Source organism: Euprymna scolopes, chromosome 38 (assembly GCF_053919585.1).
Source record: "Euprymna scolopes isolate OS-2025 chromosome 38, ASM5391958v1, whole genome shotgun sequence".
Lineage (NCBI taxonomy): Eukaryota > Metazoa > Mollusca > Cephalopoda > Sepiida > Sepiolidae > Euprymna > Euprymna scolopes.
In genome coordinates this window covers 83,312,122-83,328,775 of record NC_136519.1, presented here as the reverse complement: position 1 = coordinate 83,328,775, position 16,654 = coordinate 83,312,122, and the positions used below count along the sequence as shown (strand labels likewise).

Genomic DNA, 16,654 nt, shown 5'->3' with positions numbered 1-16,654 from the left:
TGCTAGCGTCGCAATGTCGCCGGAACGTCCGTGTGAAATATTTATTTTAACTGCAACCCAACGCCGAACATTCTAGTTTGTGATTTTAGGGCTTATCGGTGCCGCTGAAAAAGAATCTGGCATTTAAACCCGTCGCAAATTTACCGTTTGCGTGGTATTAACCCCTGGACCTTAGGACTATTTTGTGCAATTTCACCGCCTTTGTCAACGCTCTTCTTACATGATGAGACACTTGCAACATCTCTTCTGTGAGAAAGAGGTTGCAGGGAAGAGAAAAGAACATCCCCTACGAGGCTACGAAGTCTATTTTGAACTCTATCAAAGAAGGATAAGTCCTTTCTAGCAGCTCCTGCCCAAATGTGGCAACAGTACTCTGTCCTTGGACGTACGTGGCTCTTATATATATATATATATGTGTGTGTGTGTGTGTGTGTGTGTGTGTGTGTGTGTGTGTGTGTGTATATGTATATATATATATATATATGTGTATATGTAACATATACATAAATATATATATATACATTGTATATATATATGTGTGTGTGTATATGTGTATATGTATATATATATATGTGTGTGTATATGTGTGTGTGTATATATATATATATATATATATATATATATATATATGATTTAAAGGTTATGAGGGTTTTTTTTTTAAGCATGAAAAACGATGTTACTTTTTGTATTTAATATTTTCATTGTTATTTTTTTATATTTCAAGCGGACCTCCGCTCTTGGTCACAAAAAAGTGTTGTGACCAAGAGCGGAGGTCCGCTTGAAATATAAAAAAATAACAATAAAAATATTAAATACAAAAAGTAACATCGTTTTTCATGCTTCAAAAAAAACCCTCATAACCTTTAAATCATATATATATATATATATATATATATATATATATATATATATATATATATATATATATATATTTAGTAGAAATGGTAATTAATAAAAACATGGAGAAAGTTTAACCATAAATCATAAAGAGAAGAAACCATAAACGAACATTTCTGTAAAAGTCTGAGGAAGCTACAGACGGCAAAAAAAACGGTCGTGTAGCTGAAACAATAATTTAACTAAACAGAAAAATACGGTAATAAAAAATAAAACGTATATATATATATATATATATATATATATATATATATATATATATATTGAAACGTTTCATTAATATCTCGTCGACTAACAATGCTTTTAAGTATTTTATACGATTTTAAACGATTTTACTCGTCTTTTCATTCAATTCATTCACTTTTTTGTTAGCATTTTTTATCACTCGCCTGAGGAAGACTTATGGAGGTCGAAAACGTTCGCGAATATGGCAAATTTTTTTTTTTACAATCGAACAGAATGTTAGGAAACTAATCCATCAAAAAGAAAAAATGGTTTGTAAGAGAAAAAAAACAAGAGTTGTCTCTGCTCTTCAATGAAACGTGCATGTAACGTAATACACGCGTTTACATACGGGACCCACACGTTGTATGCAGTGTACGTCGCAAAGGAGACTAAAGAAAAGAATAACTCGAACTCACTTTTTTGTGTTGTAATAACGAGATTTGTTTTCGGGTACTTTCTTAAATAAACCGTGATTGTCCTCCTTCTCTCTGAATTTTGTCTTTTTTTATAATTATTTTCTTTTTCCTTTCCGTGACGTCATTTCGCACACGGTTCAGTATTTGCATGCGCACTCTGTTATATACCTCCTTATATTTAATTCCCTTGCAATGAATGTATCTCTATCCATCTATCTATCTATCTATCCTCTTATCTATTTCTCTGTCCCATCAACACGCGATTATATTTTTATTGCATATTTCATTTCTGTCAAAATAGATGTATGTCTCTCTACCTAACTATATATCTACACTTATATATATACACTTGTTTATTGTCATATAAACATGCTCACATCCCGCTGCTACAAATAGCCACTTGTTTCAATCAAACAACAGATATCATCAGGCAGCGACTTGACTATTCAAAAGTTCAATGAATAATGGATTTTTATTTTAGGTAGGAACTCTTTAAAAGTTGGAGTTAAAAAAACTTAAAACACAGAACTTTAATTATAAAATGTAAAGAGGGAGGGGCAATTTAAATAAAGTTAAAAAATTACAATGGAGAGAGAGTGATTGAGAAGAGAAAAAAAGGAGTAGAGAAAGAAATAGAGAAAGAAAATATATATATAATATGGAGAAGAAAAGAAAAAAGATATAAATGATTATTATAAAGAGAATAAAGACTAGAAGGGAAAGGAAAGAATGATGAGATCTAGTTAAAGAGAGAAAGAGAGAAAGTAAGAATTTGACAGTATATAGAAAAAGAAAAAGATCTGCGTGTCAACCAATTTATGAACAATTATACAATTCAGTAATGAAACATATTATTACAAATACAAACAGAAGATACAATCCAAGCGTCAGAAATGAACATGTCAAAAAAGACAGCGAATGTATCCAGCCAACATATTTATCATCTCACATACGTCCACGAGTAATATCAACGCAGTTCAAACATACGTCTACAATTAATTAGGCCCTTTATGCTAAATGATATAAGTTTAAGGTTTTCGCGTTTTTATTAGATAAATATATAAATAAAAGAAAAAAATAATGATAAAACAATATTAAAATTATTTATTGAGCACTATCTAACAACCTCGTTGAATTCATTAGTCCATTACTTTTGGATATAAAAAAACCCGAGTATATATATATATATATATATATATATATATATATATATATATATATATATATATATATAGTCATCGACATACAGTCCTGTTTCGTTGTATCACAACTCATCAGTGCCGCTAGACTAGCATCTTTCCCAAGCCAAGACTTGAACCTAGAACCGTCGTGTTGACAACCCATCTATTTTCTACATGGTCCCGTTGTAGGTGAACGTCTTGCAAAGAAACAGAGGAAAGGAAAAAGGAAAGAAATTCAACTCAACATTTTTTTTTTTTTTTTTCAGTTTTAAACAAATAAGCATTTTTTTTTCCAACAATGCATTGGATCTTGTTTTAAACAGTTCATTTCTCGCATCGACAATTCTTTTTTTCGATGCCGTTGTCGTTCACGTGTCGCTCGGTGTTATTTAGTTAATAATTTAGTCGCTTTTTTGTGTTGTAACAACATTTGTTTTTGGGTACTTTCTTGAATAAAACGTCTCTCTGGCCTCCGTTTATATTATTTTGTATCCCTTTGAAGTAAAAATTGAAACAATAAATATTAAATTTATTTGTATTATATTATTTCTCGATTTGAAGTTGATTATTTCTCATTTTCAAGTTGATCAACCCATTTTGAAGTTGTTTTCTGATTTAAAGTTGATTAATCCATTTCGAAGTTGATTAATTTTGTTACTTGAAAATAAGTCGATTTTGAAGTTGATTACTTCTCATTTTGAAGTTGTTTTCTGATTTAAAGTTGATTAATCCATTTTGAAGTTGAATAGTTCTCATTTTGAAGTTGGTTAATCCAATTTGAAGTTGACTAATCCATTTTTAAGTTGATTGATTTTTTTACTTGAAAATAAGTCCATTTTGAAGTTTATTATTTCTCATTTTGAACTTGAAATGGTATAGTTATTTTTTTTTTCAACCTAGAAGTAATTCCACTACACTTCTTGTAACATATTACAAGGTTCATTCCAAAAGTAAGACTGCTTATTTTTTAACTCCAAAATTTAAACGTTAAAGAGCTACAAAGACGGGAGTGATCTCATTTAAAACAGCCTTCTATGCTCCAGAATTTATTTTTCCTACATAGTCGTCACTATTATTAATGCACTTTTGCCAAAAACAAGATGGTGGTTGTGAACGGGCATCCAAGGTTTCAATAATAATAATAATAATAATAATAATAATAATAATAATAATAATAATAATATTAATTGTAAACTTTTATACTTGGGATTCGTTTGCATATGTGGAAATAAATTGACTTTGATGAAAGCAAGGGTGCGTTAGAGGATAGAGAAAAAGATAGAAAGTGGCGGCGTTGGATTAATATATGAACATTATCTCTAAATATATGAACAATACCCTCAAATATATATCCCAAAATATATTAAAATACGCATCTGAAAATATACTAAAACATATCCCGAAATATAAAAAATATTTCTAAATATATAAAAGCATATACCAAAATATATAAAATATATCTAAAAATATACAAAAAACATTTCTAAATATATAAACGTCATCATCGAATATATAAATAATATATTCAAATATATGAATAATATCTCTAAATATGTGAACAATATCTTAAAATATATATCCCAAAATATATTAAAATACGCATCTGAAAATATACTAAAAAATATCCCGAAATATAAAAAATAGTTCTAAATATATAAAAAAAAGTATACCAAGATATATAAAATATATCTAAAAATATACAAAAAATCATTTCTAAATATATAAACATCATCACTATATATATAACAGAACATTTCCAAATATATAAATAACATCTCCAAATATATAAAATATCTATACATATATAAAAGTATCTCCAAATATCAAAATAACTTCTCCAAATATCTAAATAACTTCTCCAAATATATAAATAATATATTCAAATATATAAATAAGATCTCTAAATATATGAACAATATCTTAAAATATATATCCCAAAATATATTAAAATACGCATCTGAAAATATACTAACAAAATATCCCGAAATATAAAAAATAGTTCTAAATATATAAAAAAAAAAGTATACCAAGATATATAAAATATATCTACAAATATACAAAAAAAACTTCTAAATATACAAACATCATTAAAAAATATATAATAGGACATATCGAAAAATATAAATAACATCTCGAAATATAAAAAAATAAAATATCTATACATATAAAAAAGCATCTATAAATATCTAAATAACGTCTCCAAATATGTAAATAATATATTAAAATATGTAAATTATATATTCAAATATATAAACAATATATTCAAATATGTAAATAATATACTCAAATATATTAATAATACATTCAAATATAAAAATAATGTATTCAAATATATAAATAATATATTCAAATATGTAAATAATATACTCAAATATATAAATAATATATTCAAATATATAAATAATATATTCAAATATATAAATAATGTATTCAAATATATAAATAATGTATTCACATATATAAATAATGTATTCAAATATATAAATAATGTATTCAAATATATAAATAATATATTCAAATATATAAATAATGCATTCAAATATATAAATAATATATTCAAATATAAATAATGTATCCAAATATATAAATAATATATTCAAATATATTCAAATATATAAATAATATATTCAAATATATAAATAATATATTTGAATATATAAATAATGTACTCAAACATGTAAATAATATATTCAAATATATAAATAACATCTCCAAATATATAAATAATATATTCAAATATATAAATAATGTATTCAAGTATATAAATAATATATTTGAATATATAAATAATGTATTCAAATATGTAAATAATATATTCAAATATATAAACAACATCTCCAAATATATAAATGATATATTCAAATATATAAATAATGTATTCAAATATATAAACAACATCTCCAAATATGTAAATGATATATTCAAATAAATAAATAAGAAGAAGATTAATGATTTTAAGCGTACTGTTTTCTATGAATAAAATTTTTAAGAATAATGTTTTAAAGGTATTGTTTTCTATGAATAAAATTTTTGAGAATAATGTTTTAAAGGTATTGTTTTCTATGAATAAAATTTTTGAGAATAATGTTTTAAGGGTATTGTTTTCTATGAATAAAATTTTTAAGAATAATGTTTTAAAGGTATTGTTTTCTATGAATAAAATTTTTGAGAATAATGTTTTAAAGGTATTGTTTTCTATGAATAAAATTTTTGAGAATAATGTTTTAAGGGTATTGTTTCCTATGAATAAAATTTTTAAGAATAATGTTTTAAAGGTATTGTTTTCTATGAATGAAATTTTTGAGAATAATGTTTTAAAGGTATTGTTTTCTATGAATGAAATTTTTAAGAATAATGTTTTAAAGGTATTGTTTTCTATGAATAAAATTTTTGAGAATAATGTTTTAAAGGTATTGTTTTCTATGAATAAAATTTTTGAGAATAATGTTTTAAGGGTATTGTTTTCTATGAATAAAATTTTTAAGAATAATGTTTTAAAGGTATTGTTTTCTATGAATAAAATTTTTGAGAATAATGTTTTAAAGGTATTGTTTTCTATGAATAAAATTTTTAAGAATAATGTTTTAAAGGTATTGTTTTCTATGAATAAAATTTTTGAGAATAATGTTTTAAAGGTATTGTTTCCTATGAATAAAATTTTTAAGAATAATGTTTTAAAGGTATTGTTTTCTATGAATAAAATTTTTAAGAATAATGTTTTAAAGGTATTGTTTTCTATGAATAAAATTTTTAAGAATAATGTTTTAAAGGTATTGTTTCCTATGAATAAAATTTTTAAGAATAATGTTTTAAAGGTATTGTTTTCTATGAATAAAATTTTTAAGAATAATGTTTTAAAGGTATTGTTTCCTATGAATAAAATTTTTAAGGGTATTGTATTTTACGAATAATTGTTTAAAAACTAATGTTTTCATACGGCATAATCACGTTTGACACACCGGTTTCCGTCCCATCACCGTAGTTAAGCCACAACGAGTCTGGCCAGTATCAGATGGGTGGCCATTACATTTCCAACCCGTCTCCCTGACCAGCAAGAACAACACGCATCACTTTTAGATCTGTTTCTGACCACTGTTCCTGATGATTGTGTTACGAACGCCCACAGCCCACTTGGGAATGCTGATCATGTAGTGATAATAGTTGAAATCGCCCTAAACTCTACAGCCAAAACAGAAGAGCCATTGTTCAAAACAACGAGATATTATAAAAAGGCTGACTGGGAAGCCATCAGGGATCTTATTAGAGACGCCCCATGGCGAAATATCTTTTCACCTCCAGCTGAACAGTGCGCAAATCAGACCACTGAATAGTTCAAAACAGCAATTGAAGCACATGTTCCCACGTGGAAATTTTATAGCAAGCCCCACCCTCCCCAATGGTTTATTTCCACATGTGCAGCTGCCATCGCGCAAAGGCCGCATGCATACTGCAGATTTGACTGACATAAATCCAGTTTAAACAGAAAGAAGTATATAGAAGCCAGAAGTAACTGTAAGAAAGAAATAGCGACAGCTAAGAGAGAATTTACTGAAACCACCAAAAAATGCATCGAAGCACAGAAATTAGGAACCTGTGACTTCTAGAAAATCTACAACAGTGCAAAGGTGTGCAATGAAGCCATTTTTATCTAAGAGGAACATCAATGATAGAAAGAGATTTTTCTCGTGTTATGGAAGGAAAGATACAGACTGGTTCAGGAATGTTTTCTGGTTAGATGAATCAAGATTTTAACTTGGTAGTGATGCTCCTGATGATCCCAAACGGTGAAACGGAGAAAGATTTTCGCCAAGTTGCATAAAAAAGACAGTTAAACACGGGAATGGAGGGATAATGGTATGGGGAACTTTTATTGCAGCAGGAGTTGGGGAACTTATTAGATGTGAAAAGTCAATCAATGCAAAGGAATACATTCGAATATTAGAAACAGAACTGTTACTAAGTATTCAGAGGCTGGGAATATCTCAGAACATTATTTTTCAACATGATAATGTCCCTGCACACACTGCTAAAGTCACAGAAAATGGTTTTCTGATAACTCAATTGATGTGATATTTTGGCTAGGTCAAAGCCCCGATTCAAACCTAATCGAGAATATTTGGTTCATAATATCTCGTGCATTGACCGGAAGAACTTTTTTGAATAATGACTAACTGTGGGAAGCTGTGCAAAGCGAATGGAATAGCATTTCCTCTTTGCAGTGTTCCACTTTGGTTGAGAGCATGTCTAAAAGGATTGATCTTTTTAAAGAAATCAAAATGGAATGCGATTCTATACAAAGCATTTATTAAAGTAAATGTCTTGTTTTGTGTTATTAATCTCGTGAAGTTTCCTTGTTCAGTTTAGTTTTTAGTGCAATAAAATGTATAAAATTTGTTTGGCCTATTTTTTTTTTTTTTTTTTTTTTGCTCACGAGTGTATATCCCCGTTAGGGGAAATGACAACGTTAGGTTTTTGCAACTCTTGCAGAGAGATGTCGACGTCTTCCTACATACAGCGCTTGGAATTCCCAAATTGGTCACCCATTTTGGTAATGACTAGGCTCATAGTTGCTTAACTTCAGTTATCTAGCGAGAACCGGTGTGTCAACGTGATTATGCAGTGTATATATATATATATATATATATATATATATATATATATATATACTGCATAATCACGTTGACACACCTTTTCCACATATATATATAATATGTGGAAAAAGGGGGGGGGAATAAAATATACCAAAGATGAGAGTATTTTCCTCAATCATTCTTATCATTCTCCTGAGGAAGTCCTTCGAAAATGGAGACGAAACATAGAGAATTTTCTAAAGAAAAGACCACAGGTTTTCTTTTCCTTTTTTTACTGCAATGTTATAATATCATACCTACTGTTATTTTCATATATGTGTGTGTGTGTGTGTGTGTGTGTGTGTGTGTGTGTGTGTGTGTGTGTGTGTGTGTGTGTGTGTGTGTGTGTTGCTGTTAATATCTTTGCAAACCAGCTATCTTATAGCTCCTGCAGATATTTTTTCCACGTGCTCATACGAGCTTTCTTACAAATTTGCTGCGAGCAAATGCAACACCCACTTGGGTGATGCATTTGCTTACAGCCGATCAGAAACAACAACGCATCAGCTATTCAAGGCGTTATTTGCAGACGTTTCAATGAAATGAAAAGCGCATGCGTCAGTATGTGACAATGGATGAAATACTAGTTTAATCTTCAGTCAAATAACGAGTCACGTGATTAGAAACTGTCTGAATCGATCAAAAACGCAAACATTTTAGCCTCTGTATTTTACCATGCGCAACAGATCTTATTCATCGATTATGATATATTCATCAAGATAGAATACTATAGAGCATTATTTGTGCGGTCAAAGAAAGATATTGAAAAGAAAAAAAAATGGCACAAACGAAAAAGAATTTTTTTTTTTCACCAAGACGATGTACATGTCACAAGTCAATCACCACGATGGCAAAACTACGTAAATTGCACTTTCCAATTCCTTCCTCACCCACCATATTTCTATATTTTACCTCCATCAATTATTTGCTGCATATGGAAAAATTTACCCAAGGAAATAAATTTCACTCCAATGAAGAATTGGTTTCAAAAACTAAAACCTATCAAACATTATCCTGCAAAATGGTGTCAAATTTTTAGAAAAGCCTTAGAATCAGTGGAGTTGTTGACTGGCAGGGAGACCCCATATTGGATGGAATGAGTATCAACGAACGTTTCCTACTCCCAATACTTTTATTATCATCAAAATCGATGAAAATCGATTGATTTCATACTCTAGTTGGGGACTTATCGCGGTTCCACAGGAAGAAGCTTCACATGGTGAATTAATCCACAATGCATTGTAGTTTAGATTGCACTGTAGAGAATCTACTGTTGATTTTATAAAATCATTTTTTATATATAATGGCTTGAATTTAAGTTTAAAATGCTAAAGTCAAGTATCATGCTTCAATTGTGCTCCAAACAAAAACGTTCATTTCAAACACGCCCCTGTCTTATCATCCGAGTTTTTTTTTTTTAACTCTGGAAATTTACCAAATACGATTACGTGTATTCGTTTGCTCCTTAATCAACATCTATCCTGTCTATCCAAATATTTCTCGTATGTTATAGCTCCCCTCTTTTAGAAATAGGGTACGATTATGAATATCTCCAGTATCAAATAAACCTTATACACTGTGAAATTTACTTTATGTATGAAAACTAAAGTGTAGAGATATAACATATGAAATATTTGGAATCAAGTCTCCCCTTGCTGTTATTTCAGATCATTTGAAACCATAACAGCAAGTTTTAGTCTCCCCTCCATCAAGGTCGGAGATTTTGGAGAAATATCAAATATTTTGTAATTCATTTGCAAAACTAGGAAAACAAATGACTGATTGAAATATTGGTAAAGGTGCAGTATCTTTCCACCCAAAAATCCTTTAAAATTACCGCTATTATAGGTTTTCAAAGGCTAAAATAACAGTAAAAATCTCAGGAAATGAGTAGTTTCCAACATACGAAGAAATTATAGTTTAAAAAGTAGGGGGTCACTTTCCTATATTAATTTAACCTAAAATAAACACCCACTTTATAGCCAAGGTGGCCATAAATTGGGTGAACATTTTACGTTAAATTAATAATAGAAAAATGAGCCCCATTTCTTGAAACGGTAATGTGCGACCTTAAGGGCAAATGTTATATAGCCCGCTACACAATTCAGGTCATTAGCTTTCCAACAAGACTTCATTTGCTAAATTCTGATCAGTAGTTGCCGAGATTTCGAACTTATAAAATTGTATCTGTATATGGAAGGCAAATTGAATATTGAAATGCTCATATTTTTGGTTTTATGGAACGAAACTACATGAAAATTTGCAGACCTTTTGAAGATGATAATACTATTCTATGCTTAAAATTTCATGACAACTGGTAAAAAAGAACCTATATTTTCAAGCCAATAAAATATACCCAAATTTGCCTACATTTGTATATATAGTGTCCTGGCAGACAAGCTTCAGTTTTGTTGCTTCGGTTGTCTCCCCTGTGGCCTTGCCAGACCACTAATATAAAATATATATATTTCTTCACAGTTTTATTGGAATCGTGAAAAATCTCCAACTCTTAATTTCCACTTACCGACCCTTGTGTCACATTTCTCACTGTGGGAGCGAGATAAATACCCATCCCATCACTAATACGAGTGACATTCCAAAAGTAATGCCTACTATTTTTTATTCCACCCGAATTGATCAGACGGGGATGGGAAAATGCATTGTTACATTGACTGAACTTATGCATCCATGATCTGCAGGTTTCAGCTCTCTGTTGCAGATATTGACGGTGTGAGACTCTAGAGAAACACTTGTCATGGACATGTATCAGAAGCAGAGACTCGTCATCGAATTCCTCTATGCAGAAAAAATTTAATCCATCAACATTCATCGGCGCCTATTGAACGTTTACGAAGATGGTGCAGTTGATAACAGTAGCTATGAGATGGATTGTCTGTATGATTTTATTTTTTACATAGGCATCACCACTTACCAAGGCCCAGAAGCCACTCGATGATAAGAGTTAAAGAGTGTATAGTAGTCAATTGGACAATATAGTAAGCGTTAGTAGTGGAAATTCGGAAAATTTGTTAACTTAAGTGGAACGGCTCATCAAAAACTTGTTTACATTGGACTTGAAGACAACCATATTGTAGTCAGCTGGAAAGCAGGCAAATAGAAAACAGTTCCACAGGCGTGCAGTTCTAAGAAAGAAGCTTTGTTCATGGAATCTACATTTAGGTTTAGGCACAGATAAAGAGTGGGGGAGTTATTGATAGTGTTTTCAGCTAGACGAGTGTTTCTTGTGAAAGATTGGCAAGGGGGAATCATAGATTGGAGTTCAGACGAGCACTTTCCATGAAAATAACGATGAAGCAGAGACAGGCTCACAACATCTCTTCTGTGAGAAAGAGATTGCTGGGAAGAGAAAAGGACATCCCTTACGAGGCTACAAAGTCTATTTTGAACTCTATCAAGGCAGGATAAGTCCTTTCTAGCAGCTCCTGCTCAGATGTGGCAGCAGTACTCCATCCTTGGACGTACCTGGCTCTTATATAGATAGAGAATTGTATCAGCAATGAGATATCTACTGGATCGATAGAAGGATCCCACGATTTTTTCAGTGATCTTGGCATGATGTATGTACCCGCTAGAAAACGAAGATATCAGAGCTTCTGCACTATTAGGACGAAATTTTGTAGTCGATAAATGGAGTTTTCTGATAAAAAATAATCGTTTCTACTGATTTTTTTTTTTTTTTTTTGTCCATTCTAATAAATTACAATGTTAGCTTCCAAATTATGTAGTCGGAATTACCTGAATATTAAAGAATTATTAAAAAAAAAAAAAAAAATTAATCGTGTTAGCAGGTGAAAAATTGCAACCATCTTGTTTAAATCGAAACGGAAAATTACCTCCCTTTTGAACTCTCCTGTGTTTTACGATCGTTTTCTTTAAATTCTATTTTTATTGTCTTTAATAAATAATTTTCTACTTTGTCGATTTTCGTAATTTTTGGATATAATCATCTTAAAAATACGAGGAATACGTAGATACCATTGTTTTCATATGAAATTCAGTTTTACGATTTCCGAAATTTCGTCCTAATAGTGAAGAAGCGCCAAAATATCATATTCCAAAAATCACGTAAATCAATCAAGTCAGGTTTTAATAATAAATCTAATAAAATCAAAATTTACGATTTTTAACGATTTTACTACAAAAACTGTATTGAACATAAGGCTGTATTTTGACCTCGACACTTCGATTTGAGTTGTCTCCCCCGTTATTTATTTAATCGGAGTTCTATAATGGTCGACGAAAACACTACGATTTCGCTTACTCGCAAAAAGTTGATTTTCTTGAATAAGAAAAGAAAACTGCTTGATCGAATTACGTGTTTTGGGAAAATGACATCTTTGTTTTGTAACGAGTACGTACACCACGCAGACTTTTCTGTATTTTCTTTGCGTTTAATTGTCGTCATATGTGTCAATTTGAATAAGCACCGTATATTGTAATTGGAAGAGAATCGTCGAATCGAGTTTAGTGTGGGTAAGATAATTTCTGTTTCTTGTTTTTTTTTTGGGGGGGGGGAATGCGAAAGTACACTTGAGACGCTTCAGATGGAAGGGTGGGGCTCAAGAGGAAACGGATATATTTAAATAAATCAGCTGATATAAAATAAAAAAAAATTTTAAAACAAACTATCAGTTGGTAAAAACCACTTACATGTAGTAAGGTCTCCATAACGCGTGCCGCTGACACGTTCAACCGACGAGATAAAAACAAACAAACAAACAAACTTCAAGCCAACATTTGATTCATAAAAACAAGCGACACCAAGTTCCCGTGAGTACACAAATTTTCCATAAATCATTCTTTTAGTAATGGGACGATTCCAATATTTTCCCCGATTCCGACACAATTAACGATTCTGATTTCGATTTTTTATCTATGTATTAATAAGATTGCGCGCGCGCGCGTGTGTGTGTGTGTGTGTGTGTGTGTGTGTGTGTGTGTGTGTGTGTGTGTGTGTTATTTATTTATTTATTTATTTATTTCGTGTGTCCCTCTTAATTGTTATGGACTTCCATTTCTTGCAATAAATAATTTTACCAAGAATTCTCCGTAAGTTATGGTTTAGGTTTCGATATTAGCTGATGATACTCAAGTCATTCATTTTTTTTTTATAAATAATTTTACCAAAAATTCTTCATACGTTTTGGTTTCGGTTTCGATTATAGCTGAAGGAACTAAAGTTATATATATATATATATATATATATATATATATATATATATATATATATATATATATAATGAAATAAGAATTACAAGTGGACTTGGGAGCAATGGCAATTAAAGGGTGGCTCCACGCTCCCCAAAGCCCGCAAGGTGGGGCCTCACCATCGGATATAGTTTTAGGTCATATCCAGGACCCTAAGAGTGATAGAGACAGTCTTATGAGTGTTCATGTTGTTGAGTGTTCACATGTCTTAAGATGTTCATGTTTGTGGAGATAGCATATTGGAGACATAAACAGGGTACATATAAAGAGAGAGACAGTTCTTATATATATTACGAGACAGACAGGTACATGTTACTACAAGAGAGCCAAGCCTGTAATTCAACTAGGAGATTTTTGAATATCTTGATAGATAGACCGAGAGTGTGTGCGCTTGACATTTACGTTGACAGTCGTACATTTTTATAAACACAAAGTTCTTATGATATAAATGGACAATACCTTTCCTGTTGAATAACAACACGAAGACGTAGATATATAACCACATGATGATACGTTTATTTCTTCTTCGACCGGTCGGACATGATTTTGTATTTCAGGGATTCAAAATTCTTACATGATTCTTCTTCTAACCTCGCTTCCAAGGTTCGATGTCAACTCTCTCTCTCTCTCTCTCTCTCTCTCTCTCTCTCTCTCTCTCTCTCTCTCTCTCTCTCTCTCTCTCTCTCTCTCTCTTCTCCCCGACTGACTGATCTGACTCTCTCTAACTAACTTCGAACTTTTTCCTATATTGAGAAATCACATGTATGTCTGGTCAACGTGACTATAACTCACGTGTTATCAACATGCGCGATTTGCACGTTTTAAACCATTTCCGATGGCCAGGAAATTTCCCATTCTCTTTGTTGTTTTACAAAGGAATTTAACCTACTTCTCTAATTCTCTAACCCATATTTTATTATGCATTCTTTCTAACAATGTGAATAGTTTCCAGCCAAATTTGTATTTATTAAATATTTTAACAGAATCAACAATTTACTGGACACTCCATTTATAATAACATTCTGTGTTTATTTTATGATTCGAATTCTCAGTTCCGAGACTAGCTTCGCAAGTTCGAATCCTTGACTATCCTATTTCATATTTGCATTTAATTAATTCCCTATTTTTTTACTTACATGAAAAGGGGACAGCCCTTATCATTTAACAAATTGCCGCCATTTGTTTAAATCGAAACGGAAAATTACCTCCCTTTTGAACTCTTCTGTGTTTTACGATCGTTTTCATCAAATTCTATTTTTTACTTTTTAATAAATAACTTTCTACCTTATCGATTTTCGTAATTTTTGGATAAAATCATCTTAGAAACATGAAGAATACGTAGATACCATTGTTTTCATGTGAAATTCAGTTTTACAATTTCCGAAACTTCGTCCTGATAGTGTAGAAGCGCCAAATTTTTTATTAGTCATGAATTAATAATAATCCGTAGATTTTTTTTATTTATGAAGGAAAAGCCTGGAAGGGTTGACCTCCTAGAACTGCACACAATCAACCTCATACTGCAATCATCTTTCTCTCTCGGAAAGTGGGATTGCAAAGTCAAGTGTCCCAGAGAACTTTGACTCTGCAAAAGATGCCTGCGTGTTGGCATTCCCCGATTAGATCAGAAATAAACTAACTCCTTTTCTATGAGAGAAAGCCAAACCCTGGGAGGGTGGACCTTCTAGAACTGCACAAGATCAGTGTTATGCTGTAATCAACAGGGAACAGGTCATTACAGGAATGGTCTAATCTCAGTTGATTTGGGGAGCGGGGTGACGGAAAAATCCCTGGCATTACCTGCATAAAAAACCAGCCGGGTCTATTATGTTAGAAACGTTTTGTTTTTTTTTCATTCTGTACAAGAGTACAAAATAGACTTTGTAGCCTAGTGCGGGATGCCCTTTTCTCTTCCCTGCAACCTCTCTCCCACAGAAGGGACATTGTGAGCATGTCGTTTTATCGTTATTTCCATGGCAAGTGCTCGTCTGAGCTCCAATCTCTTGTCCCCTCCTCACGAATCTTTCAAGCTGAAACCACTGTCAGTAATTTTCCCCGCTCTTTATCTGTACCTAAATCTAAACGTAGATTCCATGAACAAAGCTTCTTTCTTAGAAGTGGACGCCAGTGGAACTCTCTTCCGTTTGCCTGTTTCCCACCTGACTACAACTTGGATGTCTTCAAGGCCAACATAAACAAATTCCTGGTGAACCGCCTCTTTAAGTAAGACACTTTATCAGATCTGCAATACTAGCGATTACTATGATATTGTCCCATTGATTACTGTAAACGCAATAACCCTTATCCCCGAGTGGCTTCCGGGCCTTGATAAGAAGTGACTTCCTTGTAAAAAAAAAAAAAAAAATGGCAGGCGCTAGTGGTTAGTGTATCAGACCAGATATGAAAAAAAAAAATACTTACCCAACCCTCGTAAAAAAGTTCAACATAAAAACTTGTTAAGCTATAACCACTGTGTATGTGTGTGTGTATCTGTGTGTGCATGTGCGTGTATGTGTGTGTGTGTGTGTGTGTGTGTGTGTGTGTGTGTGTGTGTGCGCGCGTGTGTGTGTGTGTGTGTGTGTGTGTGTGTGTGTGTGTGTATGTGCGTGTGTGTGTGTGTGTGTGTGTGTATGTGCGTGTGTGTGTGTGTGTGTATGTGCGTGTGTGTGTGTGTATGTGCGTGTGTGTGTATCTGTGTGTGCATGTGCGTGTATGTGCGTGTGTGTGTGTGTGTGTGTGTGTGTGTGTGTGTGTGTGTGTGTGTGTGTGTGTGTGTGTGTTCACCCCTAACAAGGCATATCTCCATAAGGGGCTATTAATTGTGACCATGCCTAAGAAAGATTAACAAGATGTTAGTTTATGTTACATTTAAACCTCTGCATATCAATTACAGTCAGGGAAGCACGGAGCAGGCAGGGAATTCCAAAGTCTGACGAACTACAAGAACTTGTACAACAAACCCGACAAGCAACTAAATCCCACCGCTTCACAATAGAGATCTCTAGGTGTAAGAAAGCCTTCTACTCCACTTCTACACTTTTCCGGGATTCTGCTTTCTCAGCTGTACTGACATGCA

The 16,654-nt window shown here is 31.8% G+C and overlaps 1 protein-coding gene across 5 annotated transcripts in view; it reads left to right on the top strand.

Annotated features, from left to right (window-relative positions):
• Positions 1–16,654, top strand: part of LOC145263231 (N-acetylated-alpha-linked acidic dipeptidase 2-like) — a 544,830-nt gene that overhangs the window by 343,215 nt on the left and 184,961 nt on the right. The window contains exon 1 of one of the 5 annotated variants that reach the window (XM_080120322.1): positions 13,000–13,140. The exons of the other annotated variants lie outside the window; for them this stretch is intronic. The gene's annotated coding sequence lies outside the window, so the exon portion shown is untranslated. Of the gene's footprint in view, positions 1–12,999; positions 13,141–16,654 lie in introns of those variants that run through there. 5 annotated transcript variants of the gene reach the window in all.